Source organism: Pantherophis guttatus, chromosome 2, assembly GCF_059756535.1.
Source record: "Pantherophis guttatus breed Tessera chromosome 2, ASM5975653v1, whole genome shotgun sequence".
In the NCBI taxonomy this organism is placed as follows: Eukaryota; Metazoa; Chordata; class Lepidosauria; order Squamata; family Colubridae; genus Pantherophis; species Pantherophis guttatus.
This window is the reverse complement of record NC_142064.1, coordinates 42,988,568-43,016,234: the sequence shown is the minus strand read 5'-3', so window position 1 is coordinate 43,016,234 and position 27,667 is coordinate 42,988,568. Positions and strand designations below refer to the sequence as shown.

At 38.7% G+C, this 27,667-nt stretch overlaps 1 long non-coding RNA gene across 1 annotated transcript; it reads right to left on the bottom strand.

The window, feature by feature from the left end:
• Nucleotides 1-725: 725 nt before the first annotated feature.
• LOC117679116 (uncharacterized) lies at nt 726-13,695 on the bottom strand. The gene is made up of 2 exons (XR_004595284.1): nt 13,615-13,695; nt 726-875 (listed from the first exon to the last, which is right to left on the bottom strand). It is a non-coding gene; the product is annotated as an uncharacterized LOC117679116 (long non-coding RNA).
• Nucleotides 13,696-27,667: the final 13,972 nt, after the last annotated feature.

The window sequence follows — 27,667 nt, the reverse complement described above, 5'->3', positions numbered from 1 at the left end:
AATGAACAACTGCAAGATTAAATCTGAATCGCTATTTATATCTCACAAAACCTGCAAATATTGTTCAGTTTTTATTAATGTGTTGCAATAACAGGGAAACAGGACAATTCATGCTGGGAGCTATGCTAGTGATAATTCTTAGAACTGTTCACTAGAATGTCAAGCTGAAATCCAGAGTAAAGAATATAAAGGATTTTGTTTCTACATAGCAAAACAAAAAATCTTAAAAAGTTGGTAAGCTTTAAGAATAAACATTTATAGCTAATATGCAACCCAACTATGCTATATTACTGAAAATCAATTTACTTAATCAGAACCTGTTGCTAATATTTAACTGTAGGATTGCAGGCTAATTTCCACTGAAAGCAATGAGATGTAAGTTAATTACAATTCATTTGTTCTTCTGCTTACAATTTGATTTGTCATGACTATAACTAGATCAACACCAATATATAAATTCAGGTTGCATATTAAAATTTTCAATTGCCAGACTTAAAACACAGCAATGAATATCTTTAAACGGTTTTCCTTTAAAAGAAGGAATTCAATATTTGAACTGTGGAAGAGTTGATTTCTCAGTATTTTTCTGGTATGTTTTTCATGATGTAAAATTAAGTATGCTAAATATTATTCACAAGGAAACTCACAAACTCTTTATCTGTATTACAATTGAATTTCTTTGAAAGTTGAGTTGACGTAAACATATTCTTATATATTCAGAAATACTGTCATGCCCCAGTGTTTATTCTTTAGAACTCAAATTGCATATGTTGATGATCAAAGTAGCGTTTTCTTGAAATCCTTTCCCTTTTTCTTCTCCATCTTCTTCCACTTCCTGCTTTGAATCTTCTTCCCTGTCCTTCCCAATTTCAGAGCTATATCAGAACCATCAAATGTAATAAAAGGAAGGGATCTTAGAAATAATGTAGTAAAACCCTACTGTACAGTACATGAATCTGCTCTATTGCATATTATACCATGTTGATTGTTACAGGAAGAAAAACTTGTGTTAAAGTATGTCTAATCACTCTGTGGCTAATAGTGGTCACTAATTTGTGGAATAGGGATGTTTGATTCTGTAGGAGAAATTTGTTCCTCCTTTCAAATTGACATTTGATGTCCAACTTTTAAGTACCACCATCACTCTAACCGAATCTCTGCCCTTAATAGGTACTTGTGGAAGTTTGTTGGTAGGTCTACATGGTAATGTGAAGGAAATTTAGGTTCACAAACAATATTGAGGCATGCAGAGGAACTTCCTAAAAATATTGGGCTGTAGCATAATGTTTTAATTTCATATCTTAGTCATACTAGAAACATAATTTGATTAAATACTACAAGATGTTTGTGATTTATCATTTAGATTTTAACTCTCATAAATTGGTTGGTTCCCTAGGTTGCTTGAGGCAAAAACAAAAGGATTTAAGCTTAGGAATGGCCAATAATCCAACTTCCTATATTAAATATATAACTATTTACAAGGCATAGTTCATAAACATTTATTGTATAAAGTATTTCCAAAAGAAAAAGTCCATAAAATTAAAACAGCAAAATAAGATGGCATTTTTAAAAAGAGATAGCAGCAATATAAGTTGGAACACCTCCAGTTAAACAAATGCATAATATATAGTACATATAAAAGCTATTAATCCAATTTAACAACATTCAATGCATTTATGCTAAGAAACAGCTAAAAAGCACTAAACGGAATTTACAGAGCTGAATAAAAAAAAACAATTACCAACTAGACTTGGGAGATTCCAGTTGGTAAATGAGTCTGTGAAATTGCCTTCTGTTAAAAAAGAGTATTAATGGCTATGCTAGCACTTGACTAATATTTTATGGTGCAGACTGTTGCTAAATTAAACTCTTTGTATGTCTTCCTACAGAGATACTTAGTTATAGTTAGAGTGGTTGTTTTCTGTTAAATACCTTTAAGAGGTTGCTGGTGAGATGAAATCTTTGCTTCAGTTTTTTTTAAAAACAACAACAACATTGAAAGTCTGCTTGTAGTGCCTCCTTGGCTAATAAAAAGATAGCAATGGCGTCTTCTTAGCTTTATTACAGTCAAAGAATTGCCAGTTCAGAGGTCTTTATAAATTTCAATGCCTTGCCTTCCCTGTTTTTCCTTTTTTTTTTTTTTGGTAAGGGAGAAACTTCATACAGGCATCACTCAGGAACCTGTCCAGGAGTGCTTCAACTGCAGGGTTTGCATATCACAATTAATCCAAGGCTTTTTTCACATTTAAAAAAATAAATAAATAACACGACAGCTGGTTTTATACAACTTACTAAATTAAACTGAACAAATGATATAATTTATCATAATTTGTGAATCCACCGATTGTTTTGGAAATGCTCAATGGATTTATCCATGTACGTATTTGTTAGTATAACTATTCTGACTGGTAGCCATCAGTTAGCGAAATGGTTTTCTTTTGTCACATGATGAATACCATATTGTGAAATCATTTGCATATATAAGAAGAAAAAAATTCTTATTAGAAATCATGAAAGGTATCTAAAATTAATTTGTGTTAACATTAGCATACCTCTGCCTAAATCCGTTTCAGATTATTGTTCGGCAAAGACTGATTGATATATTTTTAAAAAATACTGCCAAAGATGGTGGAAACTTTAATCTAAGTGATTGCTTATATTAAATTTGGAGGGGAAGACTCTTAATTTTACTTATATTTGTGGGTGACGATGTAGTACTATCAGTAGGTCTTTAAAGTAGCTATGCTGGTTGTAGGGATTAAGTGGCAACTATATGATGCAGCTGTTTTAAAGAGTTGAAACAAATGTTATATTAATGTTCCCATTTGCCCCAGAGCCCTTTTTTGAAGTTCTGTGTTAATCTGAATATTTATGGAAGGATTATATGTATAGGTGGTATTCATATGTATGCATGTCCCTAACTATATATTCACAGAGTTAAAAAATAGCTGAGGAGTAACAAATAGAATAGAAATTCCCACTGACAGTTGTATATGACATTTGACTCACAGAAGGAGAAAAATCCACAATAATGTACTGAGTCATCACTGTTAACAGAAGCATAGCTCTTTTAAAGCAGCAAAGAGATTGGTTTCAACTGGGAAAACACAGCAGGGGGTTCACAGACTGATCATCTCGCATGCTGGGGAAATGATCCCTGGTGTATGCCCAACTGCAGTTTGTAACATCAGAAGTACTGGCTCTTGAAGCATTGGTTGCGTGATTACAAGGAGCATGCATGCTCCAAGCTGCTGTTACATGAACCATATCTTTGGTATAGCCCAGAGCAGAAGAATTAAATTGTGCAATTCTAATTAGAAACAGAATTAATGCCATTGACTAAAGATAGGAAACAGTGGAATAAAGTAGTTACCAATGAACAAGACTTGTCAGAATCTTACCCGCTTTACCTGCACACTATGAAGTCTTGCTGGTCCAATGAGGTGACCTCTGCATTACATACTGAGGCCTGATTCTAAACAGTGACTGAGTTTGTTGGGATTTACCTAGCTGAATAATATTGCTGCAATCTGCAGTGTGTATTTATAATGTATCCAGGTCACAAATGGTGTCTTGGATGATTAAGAGGCAGTTCTATTGATTGTTTATCTCATTAGGATGATTTATCTAGTATTTTTATATACATTCATAACAATGACATAATGTCATAACTGCATGAATATGCAGTGACAATGAGATGCAACTAAAATAATGGATCTATAAAAATAATATTTTATTGTGAAAGGAGATGAGAACCTACTGTCTCCAAGGAAAGCTGCAAAGGGGAAAGGGTTGTTGCCAGGAAGCTAAAGCCTCCATTTCTTAACCTTATCAAGAAGAGCTCAGTAAGGTATTTGTCATCCTGAAAGATTCTTAATGCTTTCTTTGTTTGCATATGTACATTCCACATACATTATTGGCTCCACATATTAGGCAAGATACAAATAAAATAAGCTAGAAATGAATTTAGGAGGGAGGAAAGGATTTCTAGTCTCTAGTTTCTACACACAACTAAAATTTCAGTAAGGCATTTAGGATTTTAAAAATAAAAACTGCATCAGAGGTGTATGTGTGTGTGTGTTTGTGTGTCAGTCCCTGTGTATGCCTGTGGAGCTAGTAATTAATGACATCAGAACAGGCATGGAAGGAAGATTTAACTCTTCCCTCCCCTGTTATGATAATGAGAAAAATACTTCTGAACAGGAGGGTAAAAATCCACCATGGCTTCAGTGAACCACAAATAAGCTCCCTTGAAATGCAAATAGCTGTCTAGATATGTGATTGTTTTCTGTCACAAGTGGCAGAGAAGGAGGGGTTAAACTTCTCCTCTCTAGCCGTCTGGAGTCTGTAGCTGCTCAGATTTCCCTATAGATATTCTTTACATAACAAACTGCCAATTGCACTCTGAAATTAACCCTAGCTCTAATCCTTTAGGTATTTTGAAGGATGGTTGAGATTACTAGGTACTAATAATCTCAACCATCTTCAACCATTTTAGGATGCAGTAAAGGAAAGTCCTTTTGCTCGTGTTCAGATTTCCATTTTTTTCCTTTCTATTTATATTCTTTGAGGGTCATATATTGGAAATATATGCCCCAGAGTGAGCCAACCAAGGACCAGCAGGCTGCAGCTGCTGCCAGATACTGTTGGTCCCTGTGCACTTGCTGGGGGCAGAGTGCTCAACCAAGCTAATCACCCTGATATCATGTTTCCCTGAAAATAAATCCTAATGCTTATTTTGGAGCCGAGCCCCCCAAAATACCAGACCGGGTCTTATTTTCAGGGAAACATGGTGGAACTGTAAGACATGACCAGGCTGAACCCGAGGGAGGAGTCAAGCATGTCATCAGTCTTGAGTCCCTTTGTGTCCAAAAGACCCACTTGAATTCCATTGACTCTTATCTACTGTCAATTTGCTTTGACCATTAGTAGTTCAGATTCTTGTAGAAAGTGTTGGCATGCATTAAACCTGTATTCATTGAACCACCTTGATTCCCGATTTCCTGAACTTGGCAGGAACATAGAAAACATAGTAGTAATGATCCTGTTTACTGTGGCTTTATAGCCCTTTTTGACAATAGAAATAGAATGAAGTAAGATGATACACAATTGGCCTAAGTTATTTAACAAAGTATTTCTTATTGTAAGTGCAATGCCTATTTAGTAAGCTAGCCTATAATTGTTAGCAATCATTTTGAGTCTTTCAAATATGTAAAAACAATTAAAACACCCATTTTCCTTTAATTTCTAAGTTCATTTGTAGCAATAGTAACAACGTCAATAAGTGCACCTAAAATTTGCAATGTGTGATTCTAAATGCAAGTTCTTTTACAACAAATGGTGGAATATGATAAAATTAGTTAGAAGTAATGGCTTGACTACTGGGTTATATGTCAAATGTCAGAGAAACATAAGCAATAATGTTTATAAAAATCTTATGTTTCAGTATTTTTAGCGAAAAGTTTACTAAACCCATTTTTCACTGGTTGGATTGCTTCGTAATAGTGGTCACTATACGATAGTATTTAGAAAGCCATGGCTTCTGGAAAACTAACCTTCAGCTTGGTACTTGATGCTCAGAAATGCCTAATAATCAAAGGGTTGGGTCTAGTCTGTGCTTTGTTATTATGTTAACCTTCATTATCTACCTGTTAATCCATTTTGATGCCTTTCTCACTGTTTTTATGACAAAAAGACATATGCAAAGCTATCACAGTTTCTTGCTTCAAACGTTTCCTTGATCTTGGGGAGGCAATTATTTTTAGGATTAGCAATGAAAAGACTGACATATCTGTATTTAACTATGACAGAGACATCAGTTAACAGGTTTTCCTATTTTTTCTAGTCTGTATCACTGTAATGTGCAGTGTTCTTTTTTGATCTATGGTTCTTTGGGCTCTTTGAGGTAGGCAGGTCAGGAAAAAAATATTGGAAGGGCTACATCAGAGCTTTCGTCTGCCTTTCCTTTCCTTTCCTTTCCTTTCCTTTCCTTTCCTTTCCTTTCCTTTCCTTTCCTTTCCTTTCCTTTCCTTTCCTTTCCTTTCCTTTCCTTCCTTTTCTTTTCTTGTGCCATACAGAATCAAGATAGGGCTACTTGGTTCTTTTCCCGATGTTTCCTAGGGCTGAGATATTGTTTTACTTCTTTTTAAATCTGCTAAAGGTTCTTGCCAACCTGATATTCATTTATAAATTCCTACGTCATATTGGAACTTCATCATAAGGAGATTCCAATTTTGCTTTTATTTATTCATTAAACTCATACTCCACCAGAATCTAACAACTCTCAATGGCTTACATAGCATGTTTCTCTAACAGATTTCAACCAACTTCAGAGAAAGAGCAGTGCTGCTGTAGTCAACCATGACTACAGCAGCAATATTACCTGTTTCTTCCCTTGCTCTACTTTTGTTACAAACCCTATGAGGGATGTGAAGTGAAATTGTAGCAAACCTTACGAGTGATGGTAGATTTAGAACTGCCATCCTAGTATGATATTCTTAGTTGGAGTTGACAAAAGGCCTCAGTCAGAGAGCTGCTGATGGCCATGTGGATAATACTGGTCTTGATGGTTCAAAGGTCTGGAAACATAAAGCAGCCCCCAATGCTCATAGCATAGTCAAGAGGCACTCTGTGTAAGATAGGAGATCTGCTGCATAGATTCAGATCCATTTTGGTTGTTATCGGTTTAATAGAATCTCTGGTAGCTTTAAACCCAATATCATAGTCTATGCCAATCTATGCAGATCCTATGTTCCTCCTGACAAAAGCATCCGTTAATGACAGATACTTCCGTCTTGCAAGGAACAGGTAAACAAAATTCTACCAATTCCATTTTCAGCTAGCACTTTTTTGTGCTACTCAAGTTCACTTCAGAATGGTTGAAGGATGCCAGGAAAACCACCTCTTCTGTTCACATCCATCTCTGTAGGACTTACAGTAAATCAACATAGAAGTGAAGACTTCTGTATTTGCCTACATAAAAAAAAATTAGTAGCACGTTTTATTTATTGAAACACATTTAAAATAAGAAGTCTTTTTTATTTCCAAAAGTTTATGTTATGTCTTCAAAAAAATCAGAAAAGAAGTGCCAAAATTAAAATCTTTTTATTAATGTAGTTTATTAGGCCAAAATTTAATCTTGGACGGTGGCTGCTTATTTATCCTCTATGGGAGGCCCCTGAAAATTGATTTTGACATGTAGTAAATCAACATAGAAGGGGCTTTGGTCCTACCTGACACACACCTTCTCGTTGGGTGGAGACAGCAGCCAGAAGTGGGTTCAGCTCATGCAATCAGATGAAGGACTGAGCCTGTCAAAGCTAAATCCTGCCCCCGTTGCTAGGGGCTCCCAGCTTTGTGAAGGATGAAGACAGGCTTGACGTGTGGAATAAAAACAGAAGAAGAAACACATTAATGTCCAGACTGACAGGGTGGGACTGGCTGCTGTCTCCACCCAACGAGAAGGTGCGTGTCAGGTAGGACCAATGTCCCTTCTCCATTGTGGGGTGGAGACAGCAGCCAGAAGTGGGACATACCCAAGATCAATGTCCCAAGTCTAGGGAGGGAACAGTCTGGGCAAGCAACTCCCCGTCCCCCCGAACTCTCTGGAGTACTCTCCGCCCGAAGGCAGCCTCTGCAGAAGCAAATTTGTCTATCTTATAATGATGAATAAAGGGGGAAGGAGAGGTCCAGGTAGCCGCTCTGCAGATATCGAGTAGCGAAGCTTGAGTGGACCAGGCCGCTGAGATTGAAGCACTTCTCATCGAGTGTGCCGTCACCGTGGCAGGAGGTGGTAAGGAACGAAGTTCATATGCTGTAGCGATCGTGTACCGGATCCAACGGCCAATCATCAACGATGACACCTTGGCACCTAGCGAAGCAGGGAGAAAGGACACAAATAATGACTCAGACTGATGAATGTCCGCAGTCCTTGTCAAGTAGATCCGAAGAGCCCCCCGGACATCCAGCATGTGCCATCGATGTTCTAACGGATGAGACGGGTGAGGGCAGAAATCTGGAAGGACCAGTTCCTGTAAACGGTGAAAAGGAGAGTTAATCTTAGGCACGAAGGTGGGGTTGAGGCGAAGGACAACCCGGTCCACATGACACACAAATCATCCCTCATAGAAAGTGCAGCGATCTCTGAAATACATCAAGCAGATGTTATAGCCACCAGGAAAGCTACTTTGTAAGACAAAAGACGTAGACTGACCGTCCACAACGGTTCATATCGTGGCTCAGTAAGAGAGTTTAACACAAATGCAAGGTCCCAAGTGGGATATCTATGAAGAACCGGGGGAGACAAGTTGGTGGCCCCCCGTAGGAAACGTCGTATAAGTGGCTGGTGAGACAAAGGTTGGGGAGAGTTGTAAGTCAAAACAGACAAAATCGCTGCCACCTGCCTCCGTAAGGTGTTGGGTGAGAGCCCTTTGTCCAAGCCCGCCTGAAGAAATCTCAGGACTTGTATCACTGAAGCCTCCAGCGGTGAGATGTCCTGGGAGGAGCACCAAGTACAAAATGCCCGCCACGTTGATGAATAAATTCAATTCGTGGAGGGGCGGCGAGAGGCCTGGATAGTTTGAATTATTGAAGGAGGGACGTTGTCTCGTTGAAGGTCGCACCGCTCAATCTCCAAGCGGTCAGTCTCAGCCACAGCGGGTCCGGATGCAGAATCTGCCCCTGACTGAGGCAATCAGAGGGGCACAGAAGTGTCCAATGAAGAGCCACTGATAAGTGCATGAGATCGGCGAACCATGACCTCCGAGGCCAATAAGGGGCGATGAGAATGATCTCTGCCCTTTCCAGAACAATCTTTCGGAGGACCCTCGGAATGAGGGGAATCGGCGGGAATGCGAAAAGCAGACCCGGAGGCCGCGGGGAGCGCAGAGCATCCACCGCCTCCACCTGAGGTGCCTGGAAATGGGAGAAAAATCTGGGGAGCTGTGCGTTCTGAGGTGAAGCGAATAGGTCCACAACAGGATTGCCGAAGTGACTCGCCAACTTCTGGAAGATACAGGGATTCAGATGCCATTCAGAATGGTCTATGGACTGGCGACTGACCCAATTCGCTTGTACGTTTGCCTTTCCCGAAATGTGTTCCGCCTTCAGGGAAATCAAGTGGCGTTCCGACCAAAGACAAAGTTGTCTGGCTTCCAACATCAGCAACCGGGACCTGGTGCCCCCCTGGCGATTTATGTGGGCCTTTGTTGAAACGTTGTTGGTGAGAACCAATACGTGTGTTCCGGCCACCAGATGACGAAAGGCCCGGAGAGCGAGAACGACAGCTCGTAGTTCTAGCCAGTTTATATTGCGGGAAGCTTCGGCGGCCGACCACGTGCCCTGAGCCACCTGTGCTTCGCAGTGAGCATCCCAGCCGAACATGCTGGTGTCAGTGGTGACAACAACCCAGCGACAGTCCAGGAAAAAACAGCCCTTGGCAATGGCCTCGGACCGCCACCATCGAAGGGATGCCAACACCTCCCTGGGGATGGAAATTCTGGTCGACGAGGTGCCTTTCCCCGCCTTCTGCAAAGGCAAAAGAAACCACTGAAGGTCTCTCAGGTGCAGTCTGGCCCAGGGAACAATATCAACGGCCGAAACCATCTTCCCTAACAATTTAGATAAAAGTAAAGGGGAAGCACGTTTCTCCCAACTAACCTGAGCCGCTAGAGCCCTGCGCCCTTCCTGGCATTCCCCGGATAAATAGACCTTGCCCTCCACAGAATCAATGACCGCCCCAAGGTGTGTGATTCTAATAGATGGGACGAGATGGCTTTTTTCTACATTAATGGAAAAACCGTGGGCGGCTAGGGTCTGAATGGTGAGGTGAAGGTCTGAATAGGCCTGAGGCGTAGAAGTAGACATGATAAGGATGTCATCCAGATAACACTGGAGACGAATAGACCTAAGCCTAAGAGAAACGGCTAAAGCCGCCAATATCTTGGTGAAACTACGGGAAACTGAGGAAAGACCAAAGGGCAAAGCCCTATACTGAAAATGATTCCCTGCATAGTAGAAACATAAAAAATTTCTATGGGAAGGTCGAATGGGTACATAAAGGTAAGCTTCAGTTAAATCAATTGAACAGAGGAGATCGCCCCTCCGAACGCTGTCTAAGATAGAACGTAAAGATTACATTTTGAACCTTCTATAGACTACAAATCGGTTCAAACGTTTAAGGTCCAGATTAGGTCTCCACCCACCTGATGACTTAGGTACCAGGAAAACCCGAGAGTAGAACCCCTGACCCAATTGATTCTGGGGCACAGGTTGGATGGCCCTGATGGAAAGGAGGTGATCTATAGTCGAATCCATAAGGGATCTACGCTCGGGGCTACCCGACCGGGGACAGCGGAGAAAAACAGAAGGGGGGGTGGAGACAAATTCGATGGCCAGTCCAGATCGAATGGAAGCCCAGACCCAGCAATCAGATGTAGTGCAATCCCAAAGAGCAGCAAAGAGGCCCAATCTGCCGCCCACAGGAGGAGGGAGGGCACTATTAATGATGGCGACGGATGGAACAAAAGGGCCGCCTAGTCATAAAGGACCTACCCCTCCCAGGTCTATCCTGAAACCCCGTCTGCCTGGGAACAAAATTATTCGTACCACGAGAGGATCCCGAACCCCTGTCTGAAGGACGAAAATGGGTGCGAGAGGAATAAGGTGAGTATCTGGACTCCCCCCTACGGTAAACCGTGGGCAATACTTTTCTCTTGTCCTTGGTTTCTATTAGGAAGGCCTCCAATGGATCCCCAAACAACTTCTCCCCCAGAAACGGAACGGAGGCCAACCGCCATTTATGCCGGGTGTCAGCTGGTCAATGACGCAGCCAAACCAGGCGTCGGGCTGCCACAGTAGAAGCTAACGACTTGGATGCGAAGCGAGCTGCATTCAATGTCGCATCAGCCGAGAACTGTACTGCCGCCACAATTTTGTTGATGTCTTGTCTGAATTTGTTGTCCTTGGTGGACAGTTTGTCTTGGATCTGACGAAGCCAGAGAAGGGTCGATCGGTTAAAAAAGGAGGCCGTCGTAGCCGATCGAATGGCCCAGGTGGCTGCAAGTTGAGCCCGTTGGAGAACTTGGTCGGAGCGACACTCTTCCGGGTGAAGGTTTTCTTCAGGATCACCTGGAACTGTAGAATGAGACAGCAATGCCGCGACAGGGGCATCCACTGTTGGAACCTGGAGCAGGGAGGCCAAGTCAGATGAAACGGAGAAGTTCTTCCTATCCGAGGTGGATGGTACTGGAGCAGTAGCAGGAGCGGACCATTGCCTCCGTATAACGTCCATAAAGAGAGGGAGAGTAGGCACGGCCGTCACCGGTTTAGGTGGTTCTGTAAATAAGGGATTTAGCGTGCCCTCAGTCGTAGGAGGAGTAGGTTGAGTGGAAGTCCCAAGTTGAGCCGTATTCACGGCTTTAAACAGGAGAGACTTATACAGAGCCTGCGGAAAAAGGCCTGTAAAGGGAGGTTGATCCGGAGGGAGACCCTCGTCTTCGGACAACTCTGGTTCTTGGAAATCAGCATCACCAAAGGCTGAAGGTTGGCTCACACAGGAAGGAGCAGGAGAGTGAGATTCCGCTATAGACAACAGCTCGTCCTCCTCCTCCTCCTCGGCCAAGGAGATGGAGGAGTTTGATGCCACCGACAAGTTCGCAGAGTGTTTGGATCTGGAAGATCTATGTGCAGCCAAAGACTGCTGCACAGCAGCTGCAATCATCTTTTGAGTGTCCTCAGTATGAAGAATAGTCTGTATATGTTCAGTAGCCGGTCCGACTTCCGTAGAAGTACGAACCGGGAGGAGGCTGAGCAACTGGAGCCTGGGATGAAAGAGCAGGTGCCAGAGAGTCAGCAACTGGGCCAGAGCCCCACAAGTCCGCACTATGAATGTCCAAAGGGCAATCCTGAAGTGAGATTTGATCTGGTGTAGGAAGAGACTGATGAGGCATTGCTTCAGGGAGTAGAGAGTGAGACACTGCTGCTGGTGAGTGAAGGCTGCTGATGATATTGCCTGACTGCTTCAGAACTTTATCCCTGCATCGTTCAGTACGTGATGGGATGGAAGCAGATCCCTTGTCATGTGAATGGGCCTTTTTGGACTTGGAAACAGCCAAGTTGTCAGCCTCAGAAAGGGATTTGGTCCCCAAATCTCTGTGGATGTCTAGGGACTGTTGTTGCACCGCAGCCTTGCACCCATGCTTGCTCTTAGCCACTGCCTTAGGCATGTTGGGCAGGAAAAGAAAAGGCCTCGATTAAAGAGAGCCCTTGAGTAGTACAAAATGGCCGCTCCCGGACTGCCCTCAGCTATGCCTCAATAAAATGGCCGCCAGCCACAGAAAGACAAATGGTCTTTAAGCAGGGCACCTCAGTGTCACAGTGTTAAGGATATAGAGGGCGCAGTAGTGATATAAATGCCCTGGAGGCAATAAACCTGGCCAAGCCTCAACAGGGACCTGCGACATGTTCAGAGCCTGAGAACCACAGCAGAAAATGCCTTGCCAGAAACCACGACTTGCGCGGTGAATCAAAATGGCGGACACGCCCCAGCAGCAACGGGAACGCGAAGCTCCACAGGAAAACCCCAAAAGCCGACCAAGCGACAGGAGGGTGAAAACGCTGCTCTAGCCGGTAAGGGTGAGCAAAGCGGCCAGGGATCTGCTAATTAAGGCAGGTCCGACAATCAGCTGAGGCTGTGAAAGCCAACAAGCGGCAATTCAAATTGCAAGAAATTTTTTCCCTCAGCAAAAGTGGCTCTCAAAATGGCGGTCCGACCAGCGTTAGGGAGCGTAGCAACTCCACAGCGGTAACTAGGCTAGCTCAGTAGAAATAGGGCAGGTCGATGTCAAAGCCAAGTGGCGAAAATCGCCACCTCCCCCATGGGGGCGCGAGGCTCCACAACCCCCACTTACTGACCAGTGGAAGGATGATCGTCAACAGTCCAGGGGGGAGGAAACAGGCAAGGAGGCAAATTCACCTCACTGTTCAAATAATCAGGCGTCCAGCAAGCAGAAGAATAGTCAGTATCACAGTCCAATTTTTAAAGCCAAAAGAATCCGAAAATATTGAGAAAGGGTAGAAAAACTACGGAGAGAAATTCCACACTGCAGTCCAGTCTGAAGGACTGAGCAAAGCTGGGAGCCCCTAGCAACGGGGGCGGGATTTAGCTTTGACAGGCTCAGTCCTTCATCTGATTGCATGAGCTGAACCCACTTCTGGCTGCTGTCTCCACCCCACAATGGAGAAGTGAAGACTTCTGTATTTGCCTACATAAAAAAAAATTAGTAGCACGTTTTATTTATTGAAACACATTTAAAATAAGAAGTCTTTTTTATTTCCAAAAGTTAGGCTTTATGTTATGTCTTTAAAAAAATCAGAAAAGAAGTGCCAAAATTAAAATCTTTTTATTAATGTAGTTTATTAGGCTTTCACTAGGCCAAAATTTAATCTTGGATGGTGGCTGCTTATTTATCTTCTACGGGAGGCCCCTGAAAATTGATTTTGACAATTTTTCCTGTGTATAATATATTGCCTTTACAACTTCACTATCCTTTGTTAGTAGAAAACAATTTGATGGCACAATCAATCAACCAACCAAAAGAAGGTAAATAATTATACCTTTTCCTTTTGAATTAATGGTTACTCCCTCTTAATCAGCAATAGTGGAAGATTGTTTTGAAGTTGGACAGTCAATAAATCTGAAAAAATAATAATAAATAAATATTACTATTTTATTGTATTTATATTTTACTGCCTAATAAGATTTGAAATATTATTTTAAAATATTCGTTTAAGCTATAACTTCAACATAACAAGGTTGAATAAAATAAAATTATGACAATTCAAATAATAACTCCTAATTTTTAACAAATCAAAGGATGTATATAACTGATAACTTAATCCTTTGTAGATCATGATCCAGATAGAGTATAAATTGTTTTTTTATACTGGAACTACCCACACAGACTTTGACTAATGATTCTTTTAGTTTGGCACTGTCTGTAATAATGGTTGTCTTACAAACATCATTTTTTCCAGAGTTTCAGACATGGGACTTACTCAATCCATTTTTAAGAGTAAAAATTTCCTAATTTTTGAAAAAGAACCCTCTTTTGTGGATAATCTTAAATCAAGAAGAAGAATTGACTTCCTCTTTGCTTTGAATCTTAGGCAGCAGAAAAACTCAAACACCAAACCTCCTACATCTCACTCTCAAGAATTTGCATTACTGAAGGCTACCTGATCTGAGCTACAAAAGTCTGGAAAATCACTAGATAGCAGTACTAATTTATGGACAATTCTAACTTTTTGCTACTATTTAGCTAGTGTCCAGATTTTTGCAGCCCAAATCTGTTGGATCTAACCTAGTTAGTCTCACATGATTTACATTTTAAGCCTCCCATCAAATTTTAGTTTGCCTTTTAAGAGTGAAGGTTACTTTCATTGTATAATTGGAAAGAATAGTCTGAAAGACTATTGTGATTGATAATTTTTGGAGCACCTAAGGAATAAAAATTGCTTGGCTTTTAGCCCTTATCACAGTTTTGTTAAACTGTTAGCCTCTTTGCCATATCACAGGCCAATATTTTTGGAATTCTCAGTCCTTTAATAATCCTGATACCTGTTGATTCTAAATACCTTCACTGTTAGTTTTGTTCGCTGACCTACCTTTTGGTAAATCCGTTTTATCTTGATCTGACTCTGCTTATAGAACCTGAAACATGAATTGTCAATATCAGAATATTGAAACCAAAGCTTCAAATGGACTGGACAAGATTAACTGCTGGAAACAGAGGAACAATCTAGAGATGTTAGGGATTAAAACTGTATTAAGAATATGTTGTTTTTTCTTTGTGACTTTTTTTTCATAAATTCTCATCAACCTTATTTCCTGCTTTTTTAAAAAAAATGATAGTGTAACTGATAATATAAAAAAATGATTCCTTACATGATTCTTCATTCTCCTTGCAAGATGACATGACAATGGGCACTAGCAAGGGATGATTCTTTTCTTTTAGTGAATTAGTTCAATGGGATCATGATAGAAGTATGACTGTTATCAAGAATGGAATAGAATTTTGGACCCATTTTTGAGACAATTCTGCAGGTTTCTTTTTACCATTAATGTCATAATTTGGTCTATTATAATTTTCTTTTGTTAAATCTGTTGAAAATGTATCCCACAAATAGATAAGAAATTGTATTATTGTAATTTGATGATTTGCTGCTTAATTTTGATGTCATATGGAGGGATTCAGAGACTGAAAAAAAGTTGCCTCCCCTTGCATTATATAGTATGTAATTTCATATTTTACAGTCTGTACAACATTCAGTATACTATGCTAATCCAGGCAGTTTATTGCTTGTGATGGAGCAATAGATTATGCCTCTTCAGATCAAAAAGACAAGGCAGGTTGCTGTAATGTTCCAATTATTATGAAAATAAAAATACTATTCGGGTTATTTGTCATATACTTTTGCCTTATTTTAAATCAAGTCACTCCTGACACATCATGGACACTAATACTAAGAACTGTACTTCTTTTAACCTGTCACAAAGACTTGTGGCAGTCAAATGTATGCTATTTTTACTCACATCAAACAGCTATTTTATGAAGCTTACAGATAAAAGCAGCAAACTTTGAAAGTCATTTATAACTAATGGATACTCAGTTTCATCCAAAGTAAACAATCAGATTGTTTTGTACCAACCTCACCCAATAGTAACTAACTCTTGTTCAAGGCCCAGTGACAACTCTAATGGATAATTTACAGCCTACAACAAGGCTTCAGGATTAAATAACAGTTGGGCTTGTAAACCAACAGGCTTCAGTGAAAACACAAGTAATTTGTTTATTGTCTTCTTTCAGCTTCCCAATTACAATTGATCTCTGCTTAGCAGCCTAGTGTTGCTAATTGTTAAGGAAGTGAGGAAATGCCTTAATCTTTATAGGCATCTTGTAGCTTAGAGTTTGACTTCATAATTCACAATGTCAATCTCACTGAAGCCAAGATAAATGGAATGCACATCCTTGAAAACTTGTACCTTAACCCATGCTTACCAATTAACGTATCAACTGCACAAGGTAGATTGGATAACAAAAGGAAATAGCTCTTAGCCCTGTGCCACTGACAATCAAAAAGAGATAAGCACAAAAGGTATTTTCAATCCAAATCTAGGGATATCATAGCAAGATTGTAAAGCCTGCTCATTTCCACTGGATGTGCCATTTTGTTTACAAAATCAGAAACTTCACACACTGATATTGCTGCCCCGTCCTTTGATTCAGGTGGGCACAGATGAGAAGGCTTTTAAATATTTTAGGTGCTAAAACATGTACTGTGTTATAATTAATTTAACTGCTGTCATCATAAAGAAAAAGTTTATGTAAAATATCAAAATCTCTTTCAATGAAAGAGTTTTAAATGAACTAGACTTAAATACCCCCCCCCCTCCAATTCTTACCTAAGTTGTTGATGGACAATTTATGTGATGATTTCTTCAGTTTTTACTGAGGGAAAGGAGAATTTGTCCAGCAATTTCTCAAGGCCCACCGGCTCTGTCATTCTGAAGAAACACTGGTATGGAAGCCCAACGGAAGGTATTTCCATAATGATACTTTGCTTTGAATTTTAATTGAAGCGTGGAAAGCAAAGAAAAGCTGCAGACTGCTGGAGAGATGACTGTAAAATGAAGACAGCATAGTTCCAGCATAAGATTGTGCTAGAAGTAGAATGATATATGATTGTCAGATTTGAAGTAGGATAAAATAACTTTTGAACCATCCACCAGTTAATACAGATCTTGGGATTGTTTTTTCCTAATTAAAACTTTTCTTTAAAATATTCCATAAGAATTTAAAATTAAACTAAACAGTTTTTCATGAAAGCATTTCAACACTAATTAAATAAATGGACATTTGCATGTATACAGAGTCCATAAAGCACAAGAGTTTTATATATTTGCAAGTAAAACACAGTTTATTTCTCCCAGTGTAAATATTAGTATCAAACATAAATGTTCAACCAAGCATATTTATTTATTCAATTTCTGTAGCCACCCATCTCCATCAATGACCCTGGATGACTTACAGTTCCAATTGTAATTCCATTTTTGTATTATTTGTGTGCAGGATTAATGAGTAAGCTGCCTTCACCTGAGAGGATCTCAATCATTTGTAGCAGTTATAGCAATATTTTCCAGGCCATTCTTAAAGCAAAGGTGGAATGTTTGAATGGAGTGCAGGTAGTCCTCAATTTACAACTGTTTAACAATGGTTCAAAGTTACAATGGCTTCAAAAAGATTATAGATGTGTAATCTGTATCTCTTCTTCTGACTATCACATCACCCCAATGTCATATGATTGGGGCACTGGCTCACATTTATGACTGGTTGCAGCAGCTGGGTTCATAATTATGATTATAATTTGTCCTTCTTTCACTGGTTTTCAGCAAAGAACAACCATTGGGGAAGCTGGATTTCCCAATGGTTAACAACCATGGCGATTCAAGTAATGATAGCCATAAAAATTGTTGTAAAATCAGATCTTTATTTGACTTACCACTGCACTGACTTATGATGGAAATTCTGGTCCCAATTGTGGTAATAAATTGAAGACTACTAGTAGATTACATTGTAGTTGATTGCATCCTGTGCTATTTCAAAACTTATAGTGTGCTTCCAAGCCAAATGTCAATGGGTAGTCAATGCATAGTATATTTCTCTTGACTATTCTAGTCAGATCCACAGCAAAAATACTGTATTAAGGTCAGTATAAGAAAAGTGGCAGACTAAGGCTTTTCTGTCACAATTTACATCTACAGGGGAGAGTGGGGTAAAGAAACATTATTTATAGAAATCCCTTTCACTTTATAGGCCATTTCAGTAGTAGAACATTAGTAACAGCAGCAGAAATAAGAATTGCTCAGACCTACTTGAGAGAATTGCTGGGAATCCATGGGTAGTATTTTCACATGTATTAAACATATATTTGTTGGGTGTGATATCCATTAACAGATATATACCTCCTCTTGAGATGTTAATTTCTATTCTCATCAGGGGACAAGTGTGCATAATGTGTATATTTTTGCAAATATGTCCTACATATCCCCTTTTTCTTTGCTATAGATAATACAGTACTATTGAATATGAATGAATATGAATGCTTGCTTCATTTCTGAATAATATTCAACATGTTCTCAACAAGCTTGATAGAGACAAATGCATGTCAAGCGTCACTGATCATTGTAATAGTGCCTAGGCAAGAGGGCAATTTGCCTGTTCTATAGATAACAGCTGCTAAGTGAATTGATATTAAATCAGGTGAAGAATCTTTATGTTAACTTAATTGTGCTGACAAATAAAAACATACATGCATTTGAAATATTTAAAATAATTCCACAGGTACTGCCCAAAAATTCAATTATTCAAAGGTTTCAAGCAAGTAGCCATTTTGATTACGGTAGGGGGAAAAATCTCAGCGAAATGGGAAACAATAAAAGTTGAATGTACCAGGAGTACTATTAGAAAATATTATCCCAGCGAGTTTCATTTCAGTATGTACATAAATAAATACCAGAAACAGATAGAATAGGGAGGCTTTTCAAATAATTCAGGATCATGTATATACAAATATTAAATGCAAATTTAATACTTACAGATATCCTTTTAGTTGTCAGAGTAGCATTGTTCCACATGATTGCACATTGCAATTTCTATTAAAGATACAAATTATTACATTTTACAACTACCCTAACCAATTTTTTTATAGGGAAGTAGATGATCAGATCATGACCATGTCCTAAAATAACTACTTTTTACTACTAGGTATGAAAAATACTTGTAGTATTATGTGCTTCATAAGATACTTTTTTTATCTGGGATGATATGATCCTCTGATTCTTGACTGTATGTTTTGTGTAGCCATCTTGTTTAAGCAGAGTTAGAGAGTAGAGGTATGTTATAGATACATATGTTATATATCTGACATTTCTTTTTATATGATTGAATTTGCAATATGTTTAAGTACACAGATATATTAATTTTTCTTTATATAATATCAAAGAATGGGAAAAATACACTTTGAATATAGAATAGCAAAAGTCTTGGAATAATGTATTTTTTAAAAAATTCATCGATAGTGATCAAGTTTGACAGACATGTTTCTCCAAGATACCGTATTTTCCGGCGTATAAGACGACTGGGCGTATAAGACGACCCCTGAATTTTCCTGTTAAAATATAGGGTTTGGGCTATACTCGCCATAATTAGACTACCCCTCTTCCAACGCACACCAAATAAAAATTAAAAAACATCAACTGGCTCACCCACAATGTAAAAGCAGCTGTGCTAGACCCAAAATGGCCCCTGAAACAAGCAGGAACCTCACACAGCCACAAAAAGCCCAAAAACCCAACTTTCACATTTTATACACACAAAATTCCACATACAGCTTTGTGAGATTTTGTGTGTTTGTGTAGTTAGAGTGAAACACTACAAAAACATACTAAATCTCAGAAAGCTGCACAAATATTATTTTATTTTATTTTATTTTTATTTTTATATGAAAGCTAAATTTAAAACTTCCTAAACTTTAAATGGCTAGGTCTAAAAAAGAACAACTAAAAAAAAACCTAATTAACTATTTTTTTTAAAGATCCCAAAGGGGAAAAAAACTTACCCAATAGAACAGGGGTCTCCAACCTTGGCAACTTTAAGACTTGTAGACTTCAACTCCCAGAATTCCTCAGCCAGCTTTGTTTTGCTGGCTGAGGAATTCTGGGAGTTGAAGTCCACAACTCCCTGCTTGCTTGATTGCAGGCAGGGAGTTGCTTGCTGATGGAATGGATTCAGGCAAGCGAAGCAAGGCAGCGAAGCAAGGCAAGCAGCTAAGGTAAGCAAGCTGGAGGGGGAAAACTTTTTCCCTTCCCCATGGCTCTGGTAATCCCAGCTGAGTTGCCTGATTAGCAGATCGTCAGGGCTTGGATCATCAGAGCCATGTGAAAGGAGAAAAGTTTTTCCCTTCCCCATGGCTCTGGCGATCCCAGCTGAGTTGCCTGATTAGCAGATCGTCAGGGCTTGGATCGTCAGAGCCATGTGAAAAGAGAAAAGTTTTTCCCTTCCCCATGGCTCTGGCGATCCCAGCTGAGTTGCCTGATTAGCAGATCGTCAGAGCTTGGATCGTCAGAGCCATTTAAGGCTCGTCAGAGCCTTTCGGGCTGGTCTGCCTGGTTACAGGAGAATGACACCCGGCGTATAAGACGACCCCCGACTTTTGAGAAGATTTTCATGTGTTAAAAACTTGTTTTATATGCCGTAAAATATGGTAATATGAATTTTTTTCATTGTCTTTCATGAAACCTAGAATAAACAGAGGTTTAATATTTCTTGAGAAAGTTTTCCAATAGATCATTAATAACTTTTACTCTTCAGTACGTTCTAGAAAATTTTGATTGGCATTTAAAGGATCAATCGATTCTCTAGAACCTTTAGATACTGTATTTAATGTAATATATACAATGATTATTAGGTTAGGGTTACATTGTGGTACTATATTCCCATTCAAACAATTTCCTTCATATTGGTTTCTTTGGAAATAAACTTACTTTTTATTATATATAAAATCATAGCAATAGGAAATAACTCAGGAAGAGACTGGATGATAAAACTGAAAAGATTTAATCAGCCACCTAGGCCAGTGATGGTCAACCTTTTCGGCACCAAGTGCCGAAACTGGAGCACTCCCGTGCCCCGGAGCGCTAGAACCCGGAAGAGTATAATATAGCACAAAGAGTATAGTATAGCATGAGTATAGTATCATGCAAAGACCAGCTGGCCAGTGTGCATGTGTGCGATGAAACCCGGAAGAGAGCAGCTGGCTGGTGCACATAATTGCCAGACCAGCTGGCTGGCGTGCATTGACGTGGTGGAACCCAGAGAAGCAGCTGGCGACAGTGCACGTGCCCACAGAGAGAGCTTTGTGTGCCACCTCTGGCCCGCGTGCTATAGGCTTGCCATTATGGACTTATGCAAAACAGAGAAGAGCTTCTGACTATATGGAGTCCACTTTTCTTTTCCCTTTGGATACCTTTCTTTAATCTAGTGCTTTCCAGATTTGCAGCCTTTCCTTAAAAATGAATTTTAACTGAATATCTATTAACTTTAATAATTTAAATTTATAAAACAATGCCCAATTATACTGAAAAGCCATCCATTTAAGCAACCCATGACAATACTTTAAATTAATTTGACTTGTGCTTAAATATAATTATTCTACATTCTTGCTATATTACCAAGTGGGATGCTGTTAAGTGTCTAGACAATGCAATCATGTGAGGAAAACTCCTCAAGTGAGCAAGTGCAGAAGTCTGATGAAGGTTTATCTTCAGCATTTGCAGCACAAATACTGAACGTGTAAAAGAAGAAATTCTATACAAGTGCACTCATGGGCATTTACATGTGAAATAAATGCAATGGAGATGCATGTTATGCCTATAGAACTTAGATGTGCTCAGAACTCATGCATCATTAGGCTGGTGAATGAAGACAAAGTCTACCCATAATCAGCGGTATGTTTGCAGTAGAATTCTTTTCTTGGATTCCACAAACATTGCAAAAGACAAGAATATGGGTTGTAGGTAATGTCACCATAACTCAGTGCAGTATTACTCCTTTAAGCAGTCTATATATCAGGGAGAAGCGGAAACAGATGAAGACCATATACTTCCTGTTAAAAGGTTGCAGTCTCTGCGCATCTATATCAAGCATGCATCAAGGTCCCTTTCTGGCTACTGTACAACCTTCCCAATATAGGTCATCCTTTGATTTATAAACTATTTTTAACCTTGCAGCAGCTAAATGAGACTCTTACAAGATGTTAAGCTACATTTTATGCATAATATATCAAGTACTGATTAGTGTGATGTTCCATAAAAGTAAAATTATTAGATTATTATTTATAATAGTATGCGATATGACATTGGTGAAGTGTCATATGGTACAAACAGTGTTTGCTAAAATGCTTCTGTGGATAAGGAGTTGGCTTTTCCTTTCACCTTTCTCTTCTTGGACATAAAATGAATTAAATGGAACACAAAGGCACGGAAATGAGGTTAAATTAATTTAGGGAGACAAACTGCTCCATATAAAAAAAGCGTATGCATTTTATTATAAGGATTGCTTTAGTGAACTTCCTTTAGGGGAACATGCTCATTTAAAAGAAATATAGTCTGTTTTTAGCCTTCCTGAGTTTTGGTGGAGAAGTTTAGATTTTCCCTTCATATTTAAATATTATTTTTTATACTGGAACCACTGAGGGATCGGACTCAGAAACAATTTGAGTTTGTATATAGGTTAACTAGAGAATGATGAAATCCAGAAAACAGAGCATTTGAAGATTAAATCTTCAAGAAAGTAGTGACAAGCCCCTTGTCCTTGAAGCTTATATAAATAACTTTCCAGTGTTTTTTTAACCTGTTCCCCCCTCTCCCCCACCATCCCAGCAGTGAGGTATGTCACTCTGTGGTTAACATCCATCTCCTTTTATTGATGTCCACTTTGGTATCTGTACAGCCCATCAATTTTGCTGCCTCTTTGACAGCCACTGGGAGCCTATGAGTGGAGTTCCTGGACTCTCTGTGTTGGAGGGGACCTGTCAGCTTTCTCTAGGCCTAACAGTCCAATCAGACCTCGGTACTAAGTCTCATAAATCTTGTGGGTGACCTAGGTGAACTCTGAGGCTCAAAGCTCACTGAAAACTGATCAGGCCTCTGCTTAGTTTAACAGGCCCCTTGCAATGACAACTGAAGGGTTCAACAAATGCACAAAACAGATATATTTTAGCTGAAAAATTAATGGCTTTTAAAAGAATGTTTGACAATTGTTTAAGGTTGTCTATAGATCCATTATGCTGATAAACGACCAACATGGTTTATGCCAGGAAGAAAGCAACCTGTTTGTGTGAGGGTTTTCCCCCCCCCTTCCTTTTGTCTTATGTTTATTTTAAAGGAAAAGTGAAAGGCGTGAAAGATGGGGCACAGTTGCCAATTGTTCCTTGAGACAGTATGGTTTGCACATAGCATAAAAACTGGAGAATATCAGAAAGTATACCTGTGTAGCATAAGTTTAACCTTATAATCAAAGCAAAATTAAAATGGCTCAGCAACTGCCCTCGGTGACCTGCTATTGACCATTTGAACTTCTAAGTTAGGGTCAGCTGGGGCCCCCCAAATAGGAGGTCAAAAACTGGTCAGGGCTCTTCAGCACTAGCATTTTGAATGGGAAGATTTTATTGCTGTGATTTATACAATTTTCTCAGACAAGTTAAGGAGACCTTAAAACATGCCATGGGGCTTGCTGGGTATACCATCAGCTTTAGAAATAAATTCTGATTGTCCAGTTGAAATCTCTGGTGACCAGACCTTTAAGTATTTTCCCCTCTGTCTTCTAAAGATTCATTCCCACACTCGACCCCTGAATGTGACAAGGTTAGTGTTCCCAGATTTATTTAAACAATACCTACACACCAAATGAAGCACTTTACTAAGCTGATTAATTGCAAATGTAGAATAACCAACATGTAATGAATTATTTTGGGGACACAGCCAAACTTACAGAGATGTTAAGGTCCTAAATCACTCATTAAACTTCTTTGAACAAAATGAAAATCAATATTTTTACCTAGTCACAAAGATCCAAATTCTGGGATTTCTATCTCCCCTAAGAGATTTAAAATAAAAGATAATAATAAATATTGAAATAATATTAAAGTATTATTCCTGTAATGAAGAATTCCTAGGATAAATTGATAAACTAGTTTTTTAAAAAATTAACTTAATTTTTTTTTAATAAAATAAATCTGGAGATTATTTAGGCCTTATTGCTTGTTTAGCTAAATTGGTTGTAAGCTTGGCTTGAAAACTTCAAACTATATTCATTTATTCTATGCATAATAATGTAAGCTATGTAAAATGGTTGTGTAAAAAGATGTTAAGCTTTACAGAGTTGTTATTGTGGAGAAAATCAAAGGAGGGAGTGTAGGTATGTTCGAAAATCAAAGGAGGGAGTGTTAGGTATGTTCACTGCCTTAAGTTATTTATAAAAAGAAAAAGGCAAGATATAAATAAATAAATTAATAACACAAGAACTATTATATATACTTTATAGTACATACAACCAGATAAATTATAATTTTGTTAAGTGGAAAGAGTTCTTTGATATGGAACAGTTCACATTTTTAGAAGATACCATGGATAAATGTGGTTTCTTTTTAAATTTATTGTTCCATTAATATATGGTATTTTTAGTCATTATCTAGAATTATCACATTTGGAATTAATTTCTCATTCACTAGGATGTTTGCCAGAACTTGTCAATGTTGTTTACCATTTTTTTAAAAAAGAAAAAATTGTTTTGAGACTGCTCAACCTCTGTGAAATTCTTTATTAAGCTACCATACATGGGCTCATACATGGGGTTTTAGCAATTGTTTAAATAGTTATTTGTTTTATGCATGTTTGTGCATATACACACTTGCAAACAAATATTTGTGATAGTATTCTCTTTTAGGTTAAGACAAAGTGAAGTTATATAAAATATATAAGGTCAGAAATACAAGTAAAGAAATAAAAGAAATTAAAGATAAGAGATAAAGCTTTATTTAATACTAGCTGAATACCCATGCTCCGCTACAAAACTATGTGATTGGGCTTGATAAATTGACACTTACAGCTTGAAAATGAGTAGTTACAATCGGCCTCTCCTCTCCCCTTCTCTCCCTCATGCTTGCCCCACAGAAACGTTTCCTATCCTATCCTATCCCCTTCTGTCCCTTAGCCTTGCCGCACATAAGCCTGCCCTATACTATCCTCTTCTCTCCCTCAGGTTTGCCCCACAGAAGCCTATTGGATAGGCTTATCCCCTTCTCTCCCTCAAGAACCTATGCCCTTCTCTCCTTCAGCCTTGCCCCACGGAAGCTCCTCTATCCTAGCCCCTTCTCTCCCTCAGCCTTGCTCCACAGAAATCTCCCCTATCCTATCCCCTGCTTGCTGCTGTGAAAGTAAAACTGAAACTGAAACTCCTCTCCTCTGCTTGTGTTTTGCATTTGGAATAGATTTCTTTTCAGGTGGGGATTGGGAGTAGAACTCCTTAGCATCAGAGCGTGTTAATAATAATATAGGAAATACTAATGCTCTGATGGTCATTTTGGAAAATCCTTTCTTAGCTTAGAAGCCAAGAGGAACATACGTGGCAAATTTCAAGTTTGTAGGTTCTAGAGATTTTGTGATGATGTGTGAGTGGTATTTTGCTTTTATATATATATATATCGAGAGCTAAATCTTATACCAATACCATTCACTATATGGGTTCATATTTTTCTCTCCATATCTATTCTTGAAGCTTTTTAAAACTGTCCTTTTATGAGGATCTTATCAATTCCATACAGTCACAACATTCTTAGTCTTCTTCCTTTCAATCCACTAATCCTTTTTTAAAATATTCCTTTATTTTTTTTTTTTTACAATTGGATCTATACTCACTTCCATGTATTTCTTTCACAGTAGTCATTCACTTTTATATTCAGTTTTCATTCATTAAGGATCTATTCATTCCTGAGCATCTTTTCCTATTTTATCACACTTTCTTTATAAGTACCCAATTGTTACATCATTCTTATTACTTTATGTTTTACTAGCATACCTAGGTTGCAGTTTCATATAACAAAGTTAGCACAAACAGGCTGTTATACAAAGCTGTTTTTTACTTCTTTGGATAAACATGCATTCCTTACAATAGATAATAAAGTATCCAGTACATTCCTATATGCACCTCTACATCTTAAACTTTCTCCATTCATTTTCAGTCTGCAGTCAGCATTTTACCAAGGTTCACAAGTTCAGCTACTTGCTTTAGTTTGTCTTATTCATAGTAGTAACTATTGACAGGTGCTGCATTAACAGAGGGATAGAATTAAGATCACAAGAAGTGTTAATATAACTTTATAATGCCTTGGTAAGATTGCACTTGGAATTTTGCATTCAGTTTTGGTTGCCACGATGTTGGGACTCTACAAAGAGTGCAGAGAAGAGCTACAAAGATAATTAAGAGACTGGAGGCTAAAACATATGAAGAATGGTTGTAGGAATAGCAGTGGGGTTCTGTGGGCGTGGCTTGGTGTAGGGGGGTATTGTGACTGGGTGGGCATGGCCAACTTTTTAAAAAAAACTTTTAAAAGCATTTTTTCTACAACCTCTTTGGCCAAAGAGGTTGTAAAAAAATGCTTTTAAAAGCCTCTGATGATCCCAGCTGAGCCTCTGGATCATCAGAGGCTTTTTTTTTAACTTTTAAAAGCATTTTTTTGGCCAAAGAGGTTGTAGAAAAAATGCTTTTAAAAGTTAAAAAAACAGCCCCTGATGATCGCATGGCTCAACTAGGCCTGGGGGGGAGCCAGGAATTTTTGCTACCGGTTCTCTGAACCACCCGCTGCCATCGCTACCGGATCGGGCGATCCATTCTGAACCAGAAGCATTTCACCCCTGAGGAATGGTATGTCTAGTTTAATGAAAAAAGGTCTAGGAGGTGACATGATAGTAGTGTTCTTTTAAGTGGCTGCCACAAAGAAGGGGTGTGTTCCTAATCAAGGAACCCAGAACTAATGAGAAATTTACGGATAGTTAGAACAATTAAGTGGAACAGACAAGTGGAACAACTTGTCTCCAGTAGTTGTGGATGCTCTACCACTGGAGGCTTTTAAGAAGGGAGTGGACAACAATTTGTCTGAAACTGTACAGGGTTTCCTGCTTGAGCAGGGATTTGGACTAGAAGACCTCCACGGTCCCTTCCAACTCTGTTATTCTATTGTTCTGTTAACTAACTTGCATAACCTAGAATTGTTTATTTAGTTCTCTGTATCAAACGGTGTCTCGGCATTTGATAAATTAATTTGCAGAACCATACTTGTTATATCATACAATCTCTCTGTTTACTGAAACTCATTTGGATCTCAGCCAATAGCAGCATTCTGTAATCTATATACAAATTACATATACATTCATATCCACAACAAACATATCTTTAGGATCACGAGATATTATTGATATATTTAACAACCAGTATATTAAACAACCAAGGGGACAATACACCAATTTGTCTTACTCTCTGCTTAGTGTTAAAATATTGTGTTTATCCATTTCATTTATTCTCATACATGCTTTGCTTCCTTTATATACCATTGTGTTTCAGCAATTAATTTTAATGCAAAACATTATATAATTGAAGCTTATTCATTTTATCGTACACTTTTTAAAAATCAATCAATATATATATTTATTTCTCACATTGAAACATTTCTCAATGATCTGCCTGAGAGCAAAAATTCAGTTTTGTTTACCACCCAGCCTGAAGCTGCACTTACCCAAATTTTGCTCATTGTCATTTCCCACCTTCCCACTTAACAAATTAAACCTTCCATGCTTTATGTATTCACTTATCACAATAAATGTATCATTTGAATCATCAGACATACAGTTTACTCAAACACATTGAATGAATCACATTGCTGTTCTATAAGTAAACTGCACCTATCGTATATTAACATTTCTCTAGTTAAACCAGCTCCACCTACAATCTTATAATTTTTGAATATGCTCCCAGCACTTATGATATCTTTTTAT